Source organism: Microplitis mediator, chromosome 8 (genome assembly GCF_029852145.1).
Source record: "Microplitis mediator isolate UGA2020A chromosome 8, iyMicMedi2.1, whole genome shotgun sequence".
Classification (NCBI taxonomy): Eukaryota; Metazoa; Arthropoda; class Insecta; order Hymenoptera; family Braconidae; genus Microplitis; species Microplitis mediator.
In genome coordinates, this window is record NC_079976.1 from 14,632,994 (window position 1) to 14,657,446 (window position 24,453).

The window sequence follows — 24,453 nt, forward strand, 5'->3', positions numbered from 1 at the left end:
AGTTTTGCGTTAAAAATGAAATTTCTATCAAAAAACTAAAAGTCGTAACGATACACCTCTTAATATCATTATTAAGGGCTCAAACTTGCACAATAATTTTTTTTTGTCATCAGGAATAATATTTTCACAGTATCGAAAAAAAAAAAAAAATAGTTGATTTTTTTGGCCCAGGCTACTATATATACATATATAATTGTGACGGGTGAGCTGACGCCCATCCGTTTAATACTAATTAATAAATAATAGATAGATATATTTTAGTTCAGAAAGCAATACATTTTATTGTAGTTCATTCAGCGCTGTACAGCTGCACATAAATATCGCATTACATTAGTTGTATTAAGTCTTACTTTTATAAAGACTATGTGATGAGCAAACGTTTCGCGTGGTCAGCAGTTTTGACTTTGGGAAGAAAAGAGTTCCGTTGGAGACTGCGAAGGGATATTTTCTTATGCAGCACGAAAAGAGTTCTCATGGGAATCGGCGGAGTGATATTTTGGAAGCAGAGGATGCAATTGCAGAAAATGAGTTAGTTACCATAGTTAAGCTGATTCTAATAGTCGTCTGCTCGCGCATAAATATTATATCTCCCTCATTTTACCGCTTTTATTGGGACGGTATCTATGAGGCAGATCCCTATGAAGCAGATGGTTTAAGGAACCAAATCCCTATGATACAGATCCCAAAATCTCAGATTTCTATGACACTTACTCCTGATGATACAGATAGATCAATGGCACAGATAGAGCAATTACTCATAATTCCGATGATACAGATATATAAATTGTCAATGTGACTAAAATATATATATATATATATATATATATATATACTATAATATTATATACAAGTTCTCAGACTTGATTCCTCACTTATCAACCGTGCACTTATATACACTGTTAAATAGTTATATATATAATGCAAATAAACATAATCGATATGTTAACTCTAATTCATAATAATTTTTTTTTGTGTGTGTGAGCAATAACATATTTTAAATTGAGAAAAACCAGTGATAAAACGAATTTAGTTAAAGTTGTGTGAGCTTTAATATTTAAAAGATTATCATAATCAACAGTGTGTTTGCAAAATGGTGACTTTTTCTTCGTATATAATTTGGGTAAACTCTTTTTTGAAATTATTTTGATTGGTTATTAGATTAAAATACATGTATTTTTCAGACGTAGAAAATGTAAATAGAGACCAAAAAAAAAATTCACAGATAAAAGGCGTAGATATATACAAGATGATTTACCATTTAACAACAAGAAATTTTTTAGTGCTCAGGTGGGTATGTTAGACATGATAGTGGAATCGATAAACATAATTAAATTTTAAATAAATGAATTTTTAATTTGCAGAGATATATAAAGTTATTAAATCCAGCCTTAATTCAATCACAATGCAAGCAAACTGGAACGTATCACTGATCTGTTGGGAAATATTTTTAAGTCAAGCTAAATCGGAGCCCTTGTTGCTTGGTCAAGACTGAAGAATGATGTGATATTTATTTACAGATTGCTAGACGTAATTTTGTATTTCCTGGAGGCGATGAAATTATGACTTATCACTGAAATTCGTAGGTTTGTTTATTTTTTGTGCAAATGTTTCATTCGTTTCAATGCATTAACTTGCTGCTAGACTTTTTACTTATTCTATGCAATTAATGATTTTTGTAAAGTTTTTTTATAGTATTTTTTAATTTTATCATTTAATACAACAAAATTAAAAATTTATAAGTAAACTGGTACAACTGGTATTTATTCAACATAAATAATTTTATCTTATTTAATAACACGAATTATTAGTAAAAACAAACATCAACTACCTAATAGTTAATTAACAAATTGTAACATAATAATTATTTTTTCGATAATATATTATAGTATATACTATCTCAAAATATTATGCGCCCTTCTGCAACAAACGTGATCTTTTAGGGCAGCAATAAGTAAATTGATGAACTATTTATTAAGATTATTTTCTTTTTGTTTTTTTTTTAATTATTTTTTTTTCTTATTTTGGGGAAGGAAATAATTAATTTTGTTGTTTTTTACAAATTTTTGTGAAAGACTTGCTAAATATTTTAAATCTTCACTCGATTCCATTAAACTTGACGTATTTTCAATAGAATTCAAAGAAAAAGGCTGTAATGGAGGTTTTTTAATGTCAAATGTTGGCGAATTTATATTTTTATTTTTAGTTGATAAAACTTCCACCGGTAATAAAATTTTTTCATCACAACCAGGTTTTTTAGCGATTAAAAAAATTGAGGGAATATTTTCATTAATTTTAAACTTTTTAGCAGGACAACTGGAATCTGTTTCAATATTTTGCATTAAATTTCTCTTTGGTAGAATAATAGATGAAGTTGTTGTTGTTAGTGTTTTAGTTGTAAATACTGGAACAGTTGCTGTAGGAACTATTGGTAGTTTATTAGATATTGTTAGATGTGGTATTTCCGTTAATTTTTGTCCAGTTGACGTCTGTAAATAAGTAGAGTTATTTGAATTCGAAGTAATGGTTGACAGTAAAGCACATTGTCTTTCTGTCAGTTGCTTAGTTGCATTTGAAGTACTTGCAACGTTAGTTTGTTTTTCTAATAATTTGGAAGAATTGCACGACGGCGGAAGTGCTTCATTTTCAATAATTTTCAGTAATCTTTGTGATTCACGTACATGCACTTCTGCATCATCAGTTTTGTTTGACTCATAAGAATCTTGCTTTGATAGACTTGTAACTTGGTCCATAATTTCTTCGTCTGTACATTGAAGTTGATTACAAAGTTCTGTTGATACTGTTAATGGTGATGATTGAATCGACGATGAAGTTTTTAAAACTGATTTTGGTGCTGGTGCTGATGTTGATGTAGATAGATTACTTTCACTTATATTTGGTGTATTTATTTCTTGTTTATGGTTGCTTGTTTTCATCTTGTGATATTTCTTTGATGTGAAATTTGTTATTGGTGAAAATTGCGTTGATTTTGTCAATGATATAGTTGAATTTGTTGTTTCCATTGATGTTTGATAAGTTGGAGTATGTAAATTTGTTGAGTAATTTGAATTCGACGTAAAGGTTGATGGTAAAGTACGTTGTCTGTCTGTTAGCTGATGAAGTGTTTTTTGTGCTTCAATTACGTAAACATCTGCATTATCAATGTTACTCAATTTGTGTGGATTTATCATTGATAAGTCCAATATTTTGTCCATAATATCTTCATCAGAATATGTGAATTTTTGTGTTTCACGTCCACTTCTGTATTGTTAATTTTGTTAGATTCACGTGGATCTTGCTTTGACAAATCAATAACTTGGCCCATACTATCTTCATCTGAGTATCCGGATTTTTGTGCTTCACGTTCATCAGGTTCTGTGTCGTCAATTTTGTTCGATACATTTTGATCTTGTTTTGATAAGCTTATAACTTGGTTCATAATTTCTTCGTCTGTACATGCAAGTTGATGACAAATTTATGTTGATAATGGTAATGGTGGTGATTGAATTGACGATGGAGGTTTCGGAACTAATTTTGGTACTGGTGTGGATGTAGATGGATTCGTTTTACTTGCATTTGATGTATTTTTGTCCTGTTTTTGATAGTTTCTTTTTGCTTTGTAATATTTCTTTGATGATGTTGTTGACTTTGGTGCCTCTGTTAATGTTTCATTGCTTGACGTTTGTAAATTTGTCGAGCAATTCGTATTAGACGTTACCGTTGATGATAAAGCACGTTGTCTGTCTGTTGTTTGGTTAATTCCATGCAGAATATGTGAAACGTCAGCTCGTTTATCTAATGGTTTTCTTAATCCTTTGAATGGATTGCATGACTGCGGAAGTACTTTATCTTCGATAATTTTAATTAACTTTTGGATTTCATCTAAGTAAATTTGTGTACGGTCAATTTCGTTTGATTTATGTGGATCTAGTTGTGATGGATCCATGACTCGATCCATGTTTGCTTCATCTGCGTTTGTAGAATTAAGTTCCTCTGCAAACTTTTCCTTTAATGTTACCAATAGCTCTTCCATACATCTTGAAAAAGATTTTAAAAAGTCTTCTACTAAAATTTTCTTAGTGATCAGTTGATTCTGGAGATGATTAATTCGGTCCACAACTGATTTTGGCGTGCGTCGTTTTAGTAATAGGCCATTTGTTATCTTTAAACTGTTCATTTCTTCATCACAAATAATTTTTTCAATCCCATCTACATGAATTACCAATAAATATTCAATTATAACTAGGGCCGGGAATTTGGTTTCGCTAAAAAAGAGAGATAGAAGATGGGCGGAGCCAAGTTTTCTGATTGGCTAAAACTTTTCCCTAGATTTGGTATTTCTTTGTTCTCTGAAAGTGTTTTTTTTTTTTTTTTTTTTTTTTTTGTAATGAATAAGAGCTATCACATTTATTATATTAATTTAGCTGTTAACGTTAGATATATTAAATGGGTTATTCATCAAAACATGGCTAGTTTCACGATCATCAATATTGTATGTAAGTCGTATATACATGTAGAAGGAATGACTTAAAATCAGTTTTAGTAGGTTTTTTTCCTTTATCAATACTGATTTTGAACGAATAATTGAACTGCCAGTAAATCTTTTAGGGGAAATTATTTTTTGTTTAAATAACTTTGATGGTCAGTTTTTCAAACCGGGTTTATTTTCATCTGGGTTTAAATAATTATTGCTGGTCTATCTATATATTATTAATGTATATTGAATAATGAATATAATCAATACTAGCAATATTGAAAACCAGATGAAAATAAACCCAGTTTGAAAAACTGGCCCCAATTGACACTTAAATGATATATAAATAAATTTTTTTATTTTTCAAACACAATTTTCGTATATTATCTGTTTCCAGGAACTAGAATAATAGTAAAGTATTATGAATCTTTAAGACCCAAATTTTTGATTTAAATATTTTTTTTCAAATGTTTATTTTCAATTCGGATTGATAATCTTGATAATTATAATTAAATTATACTTTTAGTACCAAGGTCCAATTTTTCAATCCAAGACTTTTTTCATTCGGGATGAAATTGTTATTGTTAGTGTATATATACACGATATTTAGTGAATATGTATACCTCTATAGATACATTGTCGATAATTATTCAATCCCGAATTCGAGAAATTTCAGATTTCAAAATTGGCCTTGAGAGTTGGAATGGTTTTTGGTTGAACTATAATTTCTTATTCAACGTTTTACTTGACTTACGGTTCATTTAATTTCAGAAATGTATTATTTTCTACTATCTAGATGCAGAGAATTTTATTATTAAAATTATTCAAAAATTTTAGTTAACGGTCAAATATTTCCATATTCTAGGAAATTATCCCATCTGTTTAAGTAATTTTTAATAAAATTGAATTAATCCTAATAGCAGTTTGCTTTAGCAAAAGTTTACTTTCTAAAAGTTTCCTTGAATATTTCGTCAAATGTCTGTCAACTTCAGACTTTTCCGTTTTTGACGACAATTGCTATATAATTTTACGTAAATTTACTACCCGAGTTAGAATGCAAATTTACTTCAAAAGTTGACTAGAAAAAATTTGTCGTAAATTTTCAGGCAAATTGTTATGTCAATTTATTGTTAATTTGACTTGAAAAATTGTAAAGTATTTTTTTACCGTCAAATTGTAGACGTTTTTATGTATGAATTTGCTTACTTTCTGAAATGGTAAGAATGAACATTACCAATTTTTTTTCCTAGTAAAAAATTACCTTTAAATTGAGCAAAAATTAACCGCAAATTTTTATTTTCAACTTTTGCTGTTAAATTATCAGCAACCCATACAAAGTTTGAAAATCGGCCCTAGATCAGGCCATTACTAGGCCAAGAATGTCGATTAATGGCTCAGCAATGGCAATTTTTATTGGCCGATAAACGGCTTATAGCCGGAATGATAACGTCGGCCCATTAATGGCGCTCGACTATTAGCCGATTAATGGCAGCCAGCAATCGGCCAAGCAAGCAAATAAATTTAATTTTAAAAAATTGTTATTATTATTAACCTCGTAAAATTCATAATCATTAACGTTTAAATTATCTACGGGAGGTAAATGATGTGAAAAAAACTTGGTGGAAATTCTGCTGGACCCGGGCGCGAACTGTCGTCCTTCTGATTGCTGGGTCTGAATGATAACTACTGTACGAACCTACCAATGTTGAATTGATAATTTTATATGATCTACTTATTCATTCTGCTACAACCACTCGGTTTTATAAAATATATAGAGCAATTGAATTAATATTTTCAATCATTAAGAAAAAAAAATAATAATTTCGTACTATTTTGATTATAATTTCATAATTTTTAAAGATAAAGCTTATTAAATTTAATTGATTATTTATTGAGAATCCAGTTGAATTATCTTACTCTACCACTATTATTAAAAATGGCATTTACTTTAACAATTTACTATACTTATTTTTGAATTAAATTAATTTTTATAAGTAAAATGATAAAACTGCGAGTGTTGATTGCAAATGATAACGAACTAAAAAATATATTCATTGTTAGTTGTAAATAACTGTATTCGAAAAATTAAAATATTTATTAATTGAAACTTAGTTTAATTCAAAAATAAATAATTATTAATTAAAGGAAACTACAATAACAAGTTATTTGAATAATTAATAATTGATTGGTAGATTTTTTCATTTAACAAGAATCAATCATGGACCACTGATTCACCAACAGTAGCCCAAAGTTGCGAACCGATAATCGGCCAGTCATAAGTAGCCATTCATTGGCCAGCCATCGGCAGCGTCGTGTGTCTGGTGTTTCCTTGAAAGGGATTACGGGAAGTCATATTCTGATATGAAACCAGCAATGCCATTACATCTACATTCAAAAATTTTAATAAAAATTCATTTCGATTTGACTACGCTATCATGATGAAAAATTAAATGGCTGGTGGTAATTAACCAGGTTTGGGCCATTACGAATTGCCAATGCTTGGCCGAGCGATGGCAGCTACACATCGGCCAACCTACGGCATTTTCTCCATTAACGGCAACTTTGTATGGGAAATTCGGGCAGAAAATTTCAGGCAATTTCAATGTCAAATTACTGTCAATTTCAAGCTAAAGTAGCTATCAGGGTGGTTTTAAGTTTTTACCAACTGTTAAAGACCCTGTCAACTGTCAAAACAGGTTACATGAGATAAGTTGGTTACACGCGAGTTTTCGTGTAAATAAATAATACATGGAATTGATAGAATACCAAATAAATAAAAGACAATTGAAACAGTTTATTTGTTTTGTATTTCGTAAATAATTACATGAATTTTTTTTTTTTAGCTTTTGATTCAGAGGTTTTAAGGAAAATCCATGCAATATCCGACTCTGATTAAGGGCCAGTTTCTCAAACCGGATTTATTTTCAATCCGGGTTAAAATTATTATTGCTGGCATATCTATATATTATTAATTAATGTATACTAGCAACATTGACCCGGATAAAAATAAACCCGGTTTGAAAAACTGACCTTAAATTCCGAAAATAAAACCGATGAATCCTGATTAAAACCAATGAATTCCAGTTGCAAATCTTTCGGATTAAATCGGAACTCAGTGGCTTTAATCGGAATTTTTGATTAAAAATCTTTAATGTCATATGCCCAAGTTTATAAAATAAAAAACACAGAGTATGGAACTGAAGAGGAAAATCAAATTTTAAAGAAAAAAAAAAAAGTATTTTTCTTTCGTTCGTAAATTTACAGATGAATATTTTTTTTTACATTGTGTGATCGTAGCTCTTAGCTCTTATAAGAAATACAATTGTCTACAAAATCAGCTGTTAGGATTATTTTCATACAATCTATCAAAAATGAATCATAGAACTCAAAATTTAAATAAAATAGAATCCTTGGAGACTTTTTTTTTATTTTTATTTTTGTTCGTAACATTAAATTATTATATAATCTGTCTTTTCATGACAATTTAATGCAGCAGGTCATAACTTTTAAATACTGATTTTTTTCTAGTTACTATATAAAAAAAACACAAAAAATCTGAAAACCGGTTGACCCTACGGGCCAGCCCCGAAACCTCCCGCTGTTTTCGAGTTCCTTCAGCTCGAAAACATTATTGCCAATATAGGTTTGAGCTCTCCGAGCTTGTTAAGGCTGGGCCGCACCTAACGAAATCTCGAATTTAAGAATTCTAATTACTTTCGGAATATTTATGGTACTCGGATGATGAAAATCTTCCGAGGAAGTTCGTCTTTTGCTTTTAGTCGGAAACTAAGAAAATTGCTATTATGATAATTATTTAATTAATAATTAGAATTCTTAAATTCGAGATTTCGTTAGGTGCGGCCCAGCATTAATACCTTCAGATACTTTTTTATTTTAGTAAGTGAATTGTTATTTTTAAAATTTTCCATTGCCGATATCATTCAAACTAATTTTTCAAGCCCAAAAGAGTTAAATTTTATGTTAAAATTTGGAATTTGTTGATTGAGTTATACTGGCACGAATTCCTTGTGTAAGGCTTGCACTAAGCTTGCAATTAAAATCTGGTTACAAATATCTGTAGCAAGACACATACGTAGAAAAAGACACTAGCACCTGTCGATCTTGAGTGCAGACTTGTTTAAGAATTGAAAAAGATTGTTATACGGGTAATAGGGTATTTCATATTCAGGCGATTTTTTTTTTTTCTGTCCGACATGAAAAACTAACAATTCATAGAACAAAAAAATATTACCGCTTAAAAAAAAATTATAAGTCAATGAAGAGCTTAGTGCATTGAAAAATTCGATTTCCCGTTTAAATAACATGAGAAACAAATATTTTTTAGTTTGGAATTTTTTACCTCGGCAATGGCTCATTGTACAAATAAGCCAAGCACACATTTTTGTAGGAAATTGAACTCTCTACAAAAAAGTCTTTTATCATTTTTTGATAAATCCATCTGTTCAAAAGTTATTGGAGCTCGAAGTCAAGTTAGAGTAAATTTCGAGATTTTTTTACTTTTTCTGTGAAACTATCGAACTTATCATAAAATGTCATGGAATTTTTTTTGTAGACAATTTTATTTCCTACAAATTATTTCTGATACATTTTTTCTGCATTGTTTTCTAGTTATTTCTATTTTAATGTCAAGTGTGGTCTCAAACATCAAAATCGATTACTTAGCTCGAACGATTCAGTGATAAAAAATAACAATTTACTTAGTTTTTTCTTGGATAAGGCATATTACAATTCCTTATAGGTTACGAAACCCATACCGGCCCTTTGGATTTAGTGTTTGATGATTGCTTCATAAATTATTGTAATGTCGATTGGTTTGGAAGTTATGAATGTTAGAAATTTTCACGATTTTTTGAAAAGATCAGTTTTTTTTTCGATGTTAAAGTTTATATAACTTTAAGACTAAAACTCATTGACGATTTCTGTAAAAGTAATCTTAAAGCTTGTTGAAGAAAGTTTAATTTTTGTCCTTAAACTTAAAGTTTTGATTGTTTCTTTCATCAATTTTATATCCTTTAAAATTTGAATGGAATCAAGAAAAGTAGAAAATTTTTTTTCATTCCTGATAACTTATGCGTTTCACATTATAATCCAATCCCATTGGTTTTATTCTATAGTAAACAAAATAATTGTCAAATTTCGCAACTATTTCATGTTATGAAATTATTCCTTTCATTATTTACAATATTTTAAGAGTACCTGCACTATATATATATATATATATATATATATATTAGACTGGGCCAAAAAAATTGACTATTTTTTTTTTTCAAAGCTATATCGAAAATATTATTCAGAATGACAAAAAAAAAATTTCATGAAAGTTTGAGCCCTTAATATTAATTTTAAGAGGTCCATCATCGCTATTTTTAATTTTAATTCATAATTTTATGTTTTACGTCGGAATTGCTAAAACATTGGAGTAAAAAAAATTCATTTCCACTTATTCTTATGTAAAATTGAATTCCCTACAAAAAAGGTCTGATTGAAAATTTTCGTCAGACAAGCCGTTTCCGATTAATTAAGCTTAATAAATTGATATATTTTTTCGATTTAACATATTTACTTTTGAATTTTGTAACTGACGAATCAATAAATATCTAAAAAAGACCATGACAGATTTTTGAAGGAAATTCAATGCTCTACAAAAAAGGCGTCCTAACATTTTTTGCTAAATTCACTCCTTCGAAAGTTATTCACGTTATTGAAATCGTTTTGACTCAAATTCAACCTTGAATAACTTTCGAAGGAGTGAATTTAGCACGAAATGTTAAGAGACCTTTTTTGTAGAGCATTAAATTTCATTCGAAAATCTGTCATGGTCTTTTTTAGATATTTATTGATTCGTCAGTTACAAAATTCAAAAGTAAAAATGTTAAATCGAAAAAATATATCAATTTATTAAGCTTAATTAATCGGAAACGGCTTGTCTGACGAAAATTTTCAATCAGACCTTTTTTGTAGGGAATTCAATTTTACATAAGAATAAGTGGAAATGAATTTTTTTTACTCCAATGTTTTAGAAATTCCGACGTAAAACATAAAATTATGAATTAAAATTAAAAATAGCGATGATGGACCTCTTAAAATTAATATTAAGGGCTCAAACTTTCATGAAATTTTTTTTTTGTCATTCTGAATAATATTTTCGATATAGCTATGAAAAAAAAAAATCGTCAATTTTTTTGGCCCAGTCGAATATATATATATGAATATACACAAACTTTAAGCAGACTTCAAATGTAATACATATCAATAACTCGGTCTATACATATAACCACACTTACTCAGCACTAGCTTGTCAATCCGAGATTTTAGTATTACGTAATTAAATTCATATTGCTCGTACATGTACATTGTCACGAGATATTCCCGACTGGGAATCTAACCAGCGAGAATTCTCTGTGCAATTAAATTCTGGCTTACCTGCAGTACCCGTTGGACGCCAGGTAATTTTTTGGAGAGAATTACCAAACTCGCGACGCGGAGAATCACTAGTGTGGAGGGTTCAGGGAAAACGAGCTTCTTGGACGGCGGGAGGAGTTGGGTCTGGATAATTTACCGACTGATACGGGCTCAACAATTATTTAAATAAACAAGAAAGATTTAATGGGCAAAAAAAAACTTGTGAAACACTTTAATCAAAACAAACAACAGATTACGCAGTTCTTAACAGTACAATCATTACATCGTTTCGCGTATTCACCTTAAAATATAATTACCTACAAAATCATACCACGCGGCACACTGATCATACCACACGCTTACAAGTATAATTACGGCTCAGAGATTCGTTCCAATTTATTGTTACTTCTTTGAATTAATTCGTCAAAACGCGAAGTTATGATTGTACGCACTCAACAGCAACGAAACAAAAAAAAAATAATGATGTAATCCCTTATTTCATTTATTTATGGCAATAAAAAAAACTTAACAAGTCATAACTTGTTACATAACTATTCTGCTCGTAAATTATTCCCCGAGTCTCAAAATTTTTCAATAATGTTTGCGTGTCAGTAAGAGAAAAAACAAGTTTTGACAGCTAAAGCACTACTAGTATCTCTAGTAACGATACTTAGTTTACATCGAATAAACGCACCAGTATTCCATGAGTTGAGCAGAAACACAAAAAACCAACAAAAAAAAATTAATATAAACTAAGAATCGCGAATTCTTTTATTTTTATATCAAGTAATTAACTAACTTCCCCACGGATTCCTTCTAACAGGAATAATTAATATTACACTCGCGGCACGCACCCGCAGCGACGGCGAACACAAAAAAAAACAAATGTCTTAAATTAATGAGCGCAATAAAATTCAACGTAAACAAAAAAAAAACTAGAGTTGCAGTAAACAAATATAAATTATTGCGCGAAAATTATTTACCGTGACGACCACGCAACGCACGAGGACTCTGGCCTAACAACGCACCAAAATTCTCAATTCGACACCAAAAAAAACAAATTCAAAAATAATAATAATAATAATCAATACAAAAAAAAATAAACCATACGACCCCACAATTACAGGGTATTAAAAAAAAATGACCGATAACGCAGTGCAAACTTCCACTCACCCTAGACTGCAATCGACGATGGGACGTTGGTTGTTGTCCGGCTCTCGATGATCCTCGGCAGGGTGTGATGACTACTCCCCAGGCTGCGGCAATTATTTAACCTCAAGGTCTCTGCGACACACGCGGTTCGCCGATGATTTGTCAACGTTCTTTTTTTTTTTGTTTTTGTTTTTAAACGATTTGCCTTCGCGGCACTTGACAACTTCTGACAAGACAATATATAGCCTTCGCGGCACTCAGATTAGTTTAATTAAAACCGAATAATACAAAATAACCAGACTTTTATGACTGATGCAATCAGCGGCACGAGAAAATTTTTAAAACACGTGTTGTCAGCAACAAGCATCCAGCAAAGATGGCGGCAATCACTCGGACAACGTGGATCTCACCCGCGACTCCCCACTCCATCGCCCAGTTCAACTGCTGTCTCAGAGATGGCGCCAGCGGTACCATAAATTGTTATATACTGAACCGTCGAGTCCATGGCTCGGCTTGATGGCGCGCGTGCTCTCGCGTTTGAAACTTGAACTGCTCGTGGCTTACAAGCTGACGGTCGTTGGTTTTGCTGCGAGTCTTTCCTTGCCTTATCCGCGGGTCTTCTTGAATTAATTGCGGCTCGTCTCACTCGATGATCGTCGTCCACTTCCGGTGGGTGAGTTGGAAGTTTGTCCGCTGCTTAATAACTAATTCTTACTGACTAACTTAACTTAACAATAATTAATCTCCACCTACCAGAGTCTTCGGGGATCGTTGCTGGAAGCCTGTTACTAGCCACGTTACTTTACCTGAGACTTCCCATCTTTCCGCGTGCCTCGCAGGTTCTAATCATTATTATTATTGTCAATTACAGGACAGAAATGAATTATTACTAAATTTAATTTAACGCGTGGGATCCGCCGAGGACCGGACAATCTCAAATGTCACAACATATAAGTATACTAACAAATTGTTAGTAGCAATATTTAACAGGTGGAGGCACCTGAGGCCACTGAGGACATAACACAGTTTGCTTGAGCAAAAGTTTACTGTACAAAAGTTTCGTTGAATTTTTCGTCAAATTTCCGTCGGACTTTTCCGTTTTTGACGACAATTTGTATGCAACTTGTTATTCAATTTGACGTAAATTTACTGCCTGAATTAGAATGCAAATTCACTTCAAAAGTTGACTAGAAAAAAGTTGTCGTCAATTTTCAGGCAAAATTTTATTTCAATTTATGGATAATTTTACTCAAATATCCTGATAGCCACCTTAACTGTGAGTTAACTTCAAGCTACAGCCGTATTCTGAAGCCAACTTTAAGAAAAGTGTTGGAGAACAGTTACGGTTAGCAGTAACCCTAATAGCCACTTTGCATTGAAATTGACGGTAATTTAATGTTGAAATTACCTGAAATCTGCTGCCCGAATTAGCAGACAATTTCACAGCAAAAGTTGAAAACAAAAATTTGCGGTTGATTTTTCTTCAATTTAAAGGTAAACTCCCTGATAGCCAGAGTTTCTGATCAGAAAGTCGATGTACCTGAGTTGCGACCAACTAGACGACAAGTTGTCTACAACTTTTAGCTTGTGTAACTGTTAACTGCAAGTTGGCTACAAGTTGCTCAGAAACTTGGCGACAATCTACTGCCGCAACCTGTCACCAAATTTCTGAGCATCTTGTCGTCAAGTTGGTCGCAACTTATGGAAATGCCAACTTTTGCGGCCAACTTGGCGACAGGTTGCGGCAGTGGGTTGTCGACAAGTTGCGGCCAACTTGGCTATCAGGGCTTTGACGAAAAAAAAAACAGTCGGTAATGTTCATTCTTACCATTTCAGAAGGTAAGCAAATTTATACATAAAATTGTCTACAATTTGAGCGAGAAAATATACTTAACAATTTTTCAAGTCAAATTAACACTAAATTGACATAAAATTTGATGAAAATTGACGACAACTTTTTTCTAGTCAACTTTTGAACTGAATTTGCATTCTAAGTCGGGAAGTAAATTTACGTGAAATTGTAGAGGAAGTTGCATACAAATTGTCGTAAAAAACGGAAAAGTCCGGTTGACGGAGATTTGACGACAAATTCAAGGAAACTTTTGTAAGTAAACTTTTGCTAAAGCAAACTGTGATTTTAGGGTACTGCTGTATTCTGAAGTCAACTTAAATAAAAGGGAGAGCAAACAGTTACGGTTAAGTTGACAGTAAATTGTCTGTAAACTTGAATTCAATTTGAAAATAAGTGTTACTGTTAGGCAATGACGTTAAGTTGATTGAAACTTTCACTTCAAATTGACGGCAAGTTCTTCTGTCAAATTACGTTCAGATGACAGCAGTTGATTTGCACTAGCTTACACGCAGGTATTATCCAGCCAAGGCTTGCCAGAAACTTGTCGTTTAGTTAACCGAAAATGTTTCACTGCAGAACTTACTGCGCAACCCTAATAGCACAGTTTGCTTAAAAAAAAGTTTACTTTACAAAATTTTCCTTGAATCATTCATCAAATGTCCGTCAACTTCGGACTTTTCCGTATTTGAAGACAATTGATATACAACTTGCTATACAATTCAGTTCAAAAGTTGCCATTTTCCCATTTTTTCACTATGAGGCCCCTCTTCTGGAGTCGCAAGTAAATTTACACTGCACCCTAAATTTTTGTTCGTTTGTGAGGATCATAATCTAGGTCTGAGCAAATTTTTAGCCAGATCTATTCATTAGAACAAAAGTTGTTAGCAATCAAGTTCGAATAAGTGGCCATTTTACCCATTTTTCTACTATTAGGCCCCTCTACTGGAGTAGTGCGTCGTGCATATCATCGATAAATGAATAAATTTTTAGACAAGCCCCGTGGTTAAATAGAAATTTGTGTCGCAAACAAGTTGAAACTAAATAAAAAGTTGTGTCGAAAAAAAGCTCCGAAAGTAATGATATTCAATAGTGAGCTACGTTATACAAATGTCATGATCGCGTTACTAGTTGTGTCGCACAAGTGTCACGACTGGAAGGTACCACATGTCGCAAAAATGTATAAACTACATTTGCTGTTTTATTTTATTATCGATAAAGTGCTGCATAGGTTTCGCACAAGTATCGTGCAGATGTCGCATGAGTGTCGTAGACATTTTATCACAAGTCGTGAGTAAAAAGACGGGCGCTACGCACGTGATTGATGAATGTTTCAATTTCCGCCGTCGTTTTGTCGCCGATTGAAAGTGTGTGTCACAAACGTAAGGCAACTGGCTAGTAGGTTGTGTAAAATAGAAGTCCAACACGGGCCGAGAATCTATAGTAAATTGTTGTCGTAACTTAGTTATCGTAACAAAATGGCGGGCTGTATTTTACAAGCGTCGTGACCGTTGGATAGTTTATGTCTTGCAAGTATCCCAACTATACGAAAGGAGGTCTTGCATAAGTCCCTTACGAATGTCGCACAGATGTCTCCAAAGTGTCGCACAGATGTCGCTGAAGTGTCGCACAAATGTCACTGAAGTGTCGCACAAGTGTCGCACAAATGTCGCACGATGTCGCACAGATGTCGCTCAAGTGTCGCACAAGTGTCGCTCAAATGTCGCACAGATGTCACTGGAGTATCGCACAAACGTCGCACAGATGTCACTGGAGTGTCGCACAAATGTCGCCGGTTTTGCACGCGTCGCACAAGTGTCGCACAAATGTCACTAAAGTGTCGCACATATACTGCACAAGTGTCGCAGATATGTCGCTAAGGTGTCGCACAGATGTCGCCGAAGTGTCGCATAAATGTCGCACGAGTGTCGCATGAGATGTCACTGAAGTGTCGCACAAATGGCGCATTGATGTCACTGAAATGTCGCACAAGTGTCACATAGATATCGCTCAAATGTCGCACAAGTGTCGCTCAAATGTCGCACAAGTGCCGCTCAAATGTCAACAGTGTCGCACAAGTGTCGCTCAAATGTCGCGCGAGTGTTGCACAAGTCGCGCTTAGACGTCGCACAGATGTCGCCAAAGTGTTGCACACATACTTCACAAGTGTCACAGAGATTTGTCCGAAGTTTCGCACAAATATGGTACTAGTGTCGCTGGAGTGTCGCACAAATGTCGTACAAGTGTCGCACAAGTGTCGCCGAAGTGTCGCACAGATGTCGCTCAAGTGTTGCACAATCGTCACTGAAGTGTCGAACAAGTATCGCACAAATGTCGCACAGATGTCGCCAAAGTGTTGCACAATTGTCGCACAAATGTCGCTGGAGTGTTGCACAAATGTCGCTAGAGTGTCGCACAATTGTCTCACAGACGTCGCTGGAGTGTCGCACAAATGTCGCTAGAGTGTCGCACAATTGTCTCTCAGATGTCGCCAACGTGTCGCACAAATGCCGCACAAGTGTCGCTCAAATGTCGCTAGAGTGTCGCACAAATGCCACACAAATGTCGCTGAAGTATCGCACAAATGTCGCTAGAGTGTCGCACAATTGTCGCACGAGTGTCGCACAGATGTTTCACCAAGGTCGCATAAATGTCGCCTAAGTGTCGCTCAAATGTCACACAGATATCGCTGGAGTGTCACACAAATGTCGCACAAGTGTCGCACAGATGTCACCAAGTGTCGCACACATACTTTACAAGTGTCGCAGAGATGTCGACAAAGTGTCGCACACATGCCGCACAAGTGACGCATGAGATGTCACTGAAGTGTCGCACAAATACCGCATGAGATGTCAATGAAGTGTCGCACAAATGGCGCATAGATATCACCGAAGTGTCACACAAGCGTCGCTCAAACGTCGCTAAACTGTCGCACAGACGTCGCTGAAGTGTCGCACAAGTGTCGCACGGATGTCGCTAAAGTGTCCTACATATACTGCACAAGTGTTGCAGAGATTTGTCCGAAGTGTCGCACAAATATGGTACTAGTGTCGCACAAGTGTCACATGAGATGTCACTGAAGTGTCGCACGAATGACGCTCAGATGTCACCGAAATGTTGCACAAGTGTCGCATAGATGTCACCAAGTGTCGCAGAGATGTCGACAGTGTGTCGCACAAATGCCGCCGGTTTTGCACGTGCCGCTCAAATGTCGCACACGTGTTGTACAAATGTCACCAAAATATCGCACAAATGGCGCATAGATGTCGCCGAAATGTTGCACAAGTGTTGCATAGATGTCACCGAAGTGTCGCACAAGTGTCGCTCAAATGTCGCCAAAGTGTCACACAAGTGTCGCTCAAATTTCGCTAAAGTGTCGCACAGACGTCGCTGAAGTGTCGCACAGATGTCGCACAGATATCGCCGAAGTGTCGCATAAGTGTTTCATACGTGTCGCACAAGTGTCGCACAAATGTTACCGGACTGTCGCACAAGTGTCGCACACATACTTTACAAGTGTCGCACAAATGCCGCACAAGTGTCGCACGAGATGTCACTGAAGTGTCGCACAAATGGCGCACAAGTGTCGCTTGAGATGTCACTGAAGCGTCGCACAAATGACGCTTAGTCTGTAATTCTATTGTAAGCAAGTTGGTATAATTTATGTTATATATCCTGTTTAGAAAATCTCATAGAATTTATTAGATTCTCATGAATTCCTATAGAAATTTTATAAGGACTAATGAGTTCCATGAGAAGTGCTACAGTTAAGTATAGGGTCTTATACATCCAGTATAAAAATCTATCGGATTTTTCAAGCAGGGTACCGAATTATGAATTATATAAATCTACTCAATTTTTCTACATAACTAAACCGAGCATTAAAATATTTACCAGATTTCGGTGTTTGCGACAGATAGTGTTCGAAGCCGCGATAGTCATTATTAAATTCTACAAGTTCAGTAAACGATAGGTTGCAGATCTAATTCTCCATACCGATGGCGGGTTTGACTTAATTTCCAAGCTTTCATTTACACTAGCAAATGGAGCATCAACATTCATTAGTCTGATTGTAGAGTTTTCGAAAAGTATAATTTATGTGTTGAAGGCCGTGAACCTTCAATTATTATATTTTTTTTATCTATTTTGATTGAATTACATGTATTTTCTTAATTGTTGTAGCATCGCCAATGAAATTCCTAGTTGGATTAATGTAATAAATTTCTCGTTGCAGGTAGGTTTTTTGGTTATTTTTTATTGTAATTATTAAAATAAAGTCATAGTTTTTTTGAAACATAAAAAAATTTTCAATGCTGTGTGTGAATTATATTTATTTTGTAGAGCGTAATTTCCCTATTAGCCATTATAGCTTGAAATTGACAGTAATTTGACATTGAAATGGTCTGAAATTCGCTGCCTGAATTCGCTGACAATTTAACAGCAAAAGTTGAAAAGAAAAATTTGCGGTTAATTTTTGCTCAATTTAGAGGTAACTTTTTACTAGAAAAAAAAAGACGGTAATGTTAATTCTTACCACTTCAAAAAGTAAGTAAACTTATACATAAAAATCTCTACATTTTAGCGGTAAGCAAATAATTAACAATTTTCAAGTCAAATTAACAATAAATTGATATAAAAATTTGCCTGCAAATTGAGGATAAATTTTTTCTAGTCAACTTTGGAAGTGAATTTGCATTCTAATTCGGGTGGTAAATTTACGTCAAATTTTACAACAAGTTGTATATAAATTTTCGTTAAAAACGGAAAAGTCCGAAGTTGATTGACATTTGACGAAAAATTCAAGGAAACTTTTGGAAAGTAAACTTTTGCTGAAGCAACCTGTGCTATGAAGATTAATTCAATTTCATTAAAAATTACTTAAACAGATAGGATAATTTTAAAGAATATGGAAATATCTGACCGGTAACTAAAATGTTTGAATAAATTGAATAATAAAATTCTCTGTGTGTAGTTAATAGAAAATAATACATTTCTGAAATTAAATAAACCCTAAGTTCAATAAAACGTTGAATATAAAATTATAGTTCAACTAACAAACATTTCAACTCTCGAGGCCAGTTTTGTAATTTGAAATTTCTCAAATTCGGCATTAAATAATTATCGACTATGTATCTATAATAGGGTGATCCAAAAAATAACAAACTTTTTTTTTTTCTTCCAAACAGGTTCAAAAGTTTCATTTAGATAAAAAAAGACGCCTGTGAAAATTAGAGCTCTTAATATTAACATTAAGAGGTTCCTCATCGCACTTTTCTATTTTCCATAAGAATAACATGGGAAAAATTTTTTTTACGTCTTCTGATTTTTATAAGTAGCTAACGATGCGTCATAGGAATAATTGGCAGGCATATTTTTGTAGGGAATTGAATGCTCTACGAAAAAAGATTCTTATTATTTTTTGAGGAATCTATTTGTTCAAAAGTTATTTGAGGTTGAAGACGAATTCATATTAAATTTTGAGATTTTCTACTTTTCCGGCGAAACTATCAGACTTATTACAAAATATCATCAGACCTTTTTTGTAGACAATTTTATTCCCTAAAAGTTATTTCTTACAAAGTTTTTTTGAATTCTGCATTGCTTTCTAGTTATTTTTATTTTAATGTCGAGCTCTTAAAATCGATCAGAAGACTATTTTTTTATGAGCATGACATTAAAATAAAAATAACTAGAAAACAATGCGGAATTCGAAAAAACTTTGTTCAAAATAACTTTTAGGGAATAAAATTGTCTACAAAAAAGGTCTGATGATATATTGTAATAAGTCTGATAGTTTCGCCGGAAAAGTAGAAAATCTCAAAATTTAATATGAATTCGTCTTCAACCTCAAATAACTTTTGAACAAATAGATTCCTCAAAAAATAATAAGAATCTTTTTTTGTAGAGCATTCAATTCCCTACAAAAATATGCCTGCCAATTATTCCTATGACGCATCGTTAGCTACTTATAAAAATCAGAAGACGTAAAAAAAATTTTTCCCATGTTATTCTTATGGAAAATAGAAAAGTGCGATGAGGAACCTCTTAATGTTAATATTAAGAGCTCTAATTTTCACAGGCGTCTTTTTTTATCTAAATGAAACTTTTGAACCTGTTTGGAAGAAAAAAAAAAAAATTTGTTATTTTTTGGATCACCCTAATCTATAAAGGTATACATATTCACTAAATATAGTGTATATATACACTAACAATAACAATTTTATCCCGAATGAAAAAAGTCTTGGATTGAAAAACTGGACCTTAGTACTGAAAGTATAATTTAATTATAATTGTCAAGATTATCAATCCGGATTGAACATGAACACATTCGAAAAATAGAATTAACTAAAAAATTCAAGTTTCAAACATTCATAGTAATTTACTTTTATGCTAGTTCTTGGAAACAGATAATATACGAAAATTATGCTTAAAACCTATACTTTTTCATTAAATTCTAAAATTGGAGCGAGCTAAATTAAAAAAAAAATGAATAATACATAGATATACCAGCAATAATAATTTAAGCCTAGATAAAAATAAACCCGGTTTGAAAAACTGGCCCTCAGAGTTACTTAAACAAAAAATAATTTCCCATAAAAGATTTACTGGCAGTTCAATTATTCGTTCAAAATCAGTATTGATAAAGGAAAAAAAACCTACTAAAACTGATTTTAAGTCATTCCTTCTACATGTATATACGACTTACATACAATATTAATAATCGTGAAACTAGCCATGTTTTGATAAATAACCCATTTAACATATCTAACGTCGACAGCTAAATTAATATAATAAATGTGATAGCTCTTATTCATTACAAAAAAAAAAAAAAAAAAAAAAAAACACTTTCAGAGAACAAAGAAATACCAAATCGAGGGAAAAGTTTTAGCCAATCAGAAAACTTGGCTCCGCCCATCTTCTATCTCTCTTTTTTAGCGAAACCAAATTCCCGGCCCTAATTATAACAAATCAACTGGATTAGAAATAAAGTTTACACTCACCTACTCACGACCATATTCCTGGATGTTTTTCTATCACACCTATACTGTGACGGTGGAAACTTTCTGGGCCACAATTGGTATTACTTAGTGCGTTAAATACGGAGACGTGATTGGGATATCTCAGCCAATTGTCTTTGAAATAATAAAAAAAAATTAAAATCTTCATGTCTAAATGTTTAATTTTATTCATTTCTGCTTCCAGGATTCGACCAGCTTCTTCAAATTTGTCAGGTGGAAGGAATGGAACATTCATCAGCATTGATAAAAATGAATCGGTAATTTTCAATTTCATTTTTTGCCATCTTCTAATTAAAGCCTATGAGAGAAATTTAAAAGTTTCTAATTCACGAGTACTTTATTTTCATGGCGTATGTGATACAAAATTAAATGTTGGAACCAGAAATTTCAACTTAAGACATTTTAATTTTTTTTTATTGTATTATTACTATATTTAAAAAATATAATTAAATTCTTACGTAAGAATAATGGTAGTCACACCCGTGTATTAATGCTCCTAAAAAATTTAATCTTAGAGCCTTGATAGTAGCCTTTTCAAAATCCCTCATAATGTGTATTTTTTTATTTTTTAACTCTGGAATTTCGGTGATAAGCCAATCAAAAATACTATTTTACGTTGGTGTCTTTCGATTCTCGGTAAATGCTATTAACCCTGCTATATACTATCAATTTTAATGTGTAAGTATTTATTTATTTTTAAACAATATAAAGATTATAAATGATTCATAGTACCGTATTTTTAAGTTTGTAATGAATCGTGTAGATCTGGTTCATATTTGGCTTCAGAGCAATACGCTTAAGATAATAATAGTTTATTTTTTTATACCGTATGAATATTTTGAATAAAATCTAAATTAATCTTAAGTAATTAATACTTACTGAAAACGTTCCATCCATAAATAGTTCATCCACCTTGGCAAATCCAGCAAGCAAAGTATCAGTTGAAAAAATTAAGGTGAAATGGCCGGTCATAGACTCAACAATACCTTTGAGAAAATCTTTCTCAATTAATAATTCTCCCAGCTTGAAAAGAGTATCAGGAATCTTTGCCCTACTCTGACTACGCGCTCTTGATAAGATGCTTCGAACAGAATCATATGAATAATTGCAGCTAACATCAGGTCGACTATAAATATGGTACATATATGAAGCGAAATTAAAACGGTCGAATAAAAAAAAGGAATTTAAAATTAAAAAATGGAAATGTACACTAATGATACCGCATTAAAAACAGATCTGGGCTTATTATTAGAGTTTGTAACGTCATTTTTCATTACTTGGACCATTGACCGCCAAACACCGGCTTTTTCATCAGAAAGATCAGTGTGATCTTTTTTAATGAAGAAATCAATTCCTTCTTGTAAATGTGTAACATCACTTATCAATGATAGCTCTTGTGTGGAATGTAATGTTGCTTTACAGCCAATTTTTCGAGTTGAGCATCTTGCAACTCTTTTACACTGGGGATCTTCTAAATATCTAAATCCTTTGTAAAAAAAAAGACTTGATCCTGGTTTTTTTCCAGGAATTATTTCCATGACTGATTACATTAATATTTTTAACGAAACGTTAATAACAATTGAAATAATAAATTATGCAAAATATAATAGTTTATGTACTTTTGTTTTTGTTATTTTAAATAAACAAAAAAACATTAGTTACCCTAGTAACAGTAAATCAAGCGATCAGACCGATCATACAACAGGATCGATTTGAATAGGACCAGGCTGATCTTACAACAAGATGTACTACTCTAAAGAGTGCTGTTGGGCCAGAATAAAAAGAAGATGTAAGTTTATTTTAAATGAGTCATAAATTTTTATTTTTTTAAATAACTTAATGTGAATTTTTTTATTGTAGGGACTTATGCTGAGGATTATGAAATTGTCCGGTTACGACTCATGGAATATGATCGTGACTTCATCTGGGAAAGTTTGGAGAAATATGATCACCAGCTATAGAAGTGAGTGATAACTGAAAAATCTTATTTCAAGATTTATATTTACTGTTAATTACTTTTTTTTTTACAGAATAATTTCATCTAAGCCGATTTTTAAGAGGAGAAAGAAGGCCATCAGATCTTGCCACCGGCGTTTCTTAAAACTATTTAATGATTACAAGGTAAATTTTACTTAATCTTATAGTAAAAAAAGTTCCGCTTAATTCAGAGTCATGGGCTTTTTCATGCGACTCCATGAAAGTAATCGGAGTAAATTAAAAAATTTTAGAATGGGGTCGAAGTATTTTTACTATTTTTTCAAGTCATACCTCATTTTCTTTTCAATTTAATCTAGTAAGAGTGTAAATTTGAATCGGGGTTGCTGAAACCGGAGAATGTGTCGAGTAGTTTTAAATTTGAATTAATAATTTATGTTGATAATTAACATTTTTTATAGTATACATTAATTGGATTTAATATTCTATTTTCAGCGCTACCGGGACATGTCAGTACGTAACCAATTGGAGTCGGAGTGGCCATTTCGTCGCATGTTTATTGATTAGCAATCAATCAGCGAACGTCTTGCAGCACGAAATTTTGCAGAAAATGAAGCAAAAACATTGGGATATATAATTCAATTGTTCTCCAAATTACGTAACCAACAGTACGTTGTCTATGGACATTCTTTATTACTTTTGCCTTTATCGTTACGTGTATATTTTCAACTTTAAATGTAAACAGTTACTCTCAATGTTAAAAATATGTTTAAAAATGTTAAAAATATAATAAACCAAAATAAAATATTAAAAAAAGTATAATAAATATAAAAAAATGAAATATATATATAAATGAATATAAATAAAAAACATTATACATAAATATAAAGTGCATTGACGGGCTTCGGCAGATTTGGTGTTCCCTTGTATAATATCATCTTTTCAAAGTAAGTAAGGGTAAATTAAAAATTTATTGATAGAAAAATTGTACATTCGATTTATTAATAATACTGTGATATTATTTGTTTTTTTTTAAATAAATGGAACGAGATATAATGACACTGAATAATTATGAAAACATGAAAACAGTATAAACGCACGGTCGGTAAGTTAAGAAGTCAATCTGAATGTATATAGGTATACATAATTTTTTAGTTACATTGACAATTTATATATCTGTATCATCGGAATTATGAGTAATTGCTCTATCTGTGCCATTGATCTATCTGTATCATCAGGAGTAAGTGTCATAGAAATCTGAGATTTTGGGATCTGTATCATAGGGATTTGGTTCATTAAACCATCTGCTTCATAGGGATCTGCCTCATAGATACCGTCCCCTTTTATTACAGATCACTATAAGAATACGTTTAATGCCGCTAATGTTGAATTAAAATATTGTATTAGTATCTGATTCATTTATGCTATCTTAGATTTGTAAAAGAGACTCTCAGGGCCTTGTCTGGGTACTCCCATATTCTGGGGACGCCCAATAAAGAAATATCCATATAATTCACACATAGTTATTCCTTCACTGAGCGACCCACACCCTTTATAACATCCTATTAAATTTCTAGAGACACTGAGTTAGGCACGGAAAGATC

General features: G+C 32.6%; 1 long non-coding RNA gene across 1 annotated transcript; it reads left to right on the forward strand.

The window, feature by feature from the left end:
- Positions 1-363: 363 nt before the first annotated feature.
- LOC130673130 (uncharacterized) lies at positions 364-23,547 on the forward strand. Its single transcript, XR_008990835.1, has 8 exons — positions 364-1,120; positions 1,182-1,287; positions 1,362-1,583; positions 21,099-21,171; positions 21,818-22,703; positions 22,775-22,877; positions 22,945-23,035; positions 23,345-23,547. It is a non-coding gene; the product is annotated as an uncharacterized LOC130673130 (long non-coding RNA).
- Positions 23,548-24,453: the final 906 nt, after the last annotated feature.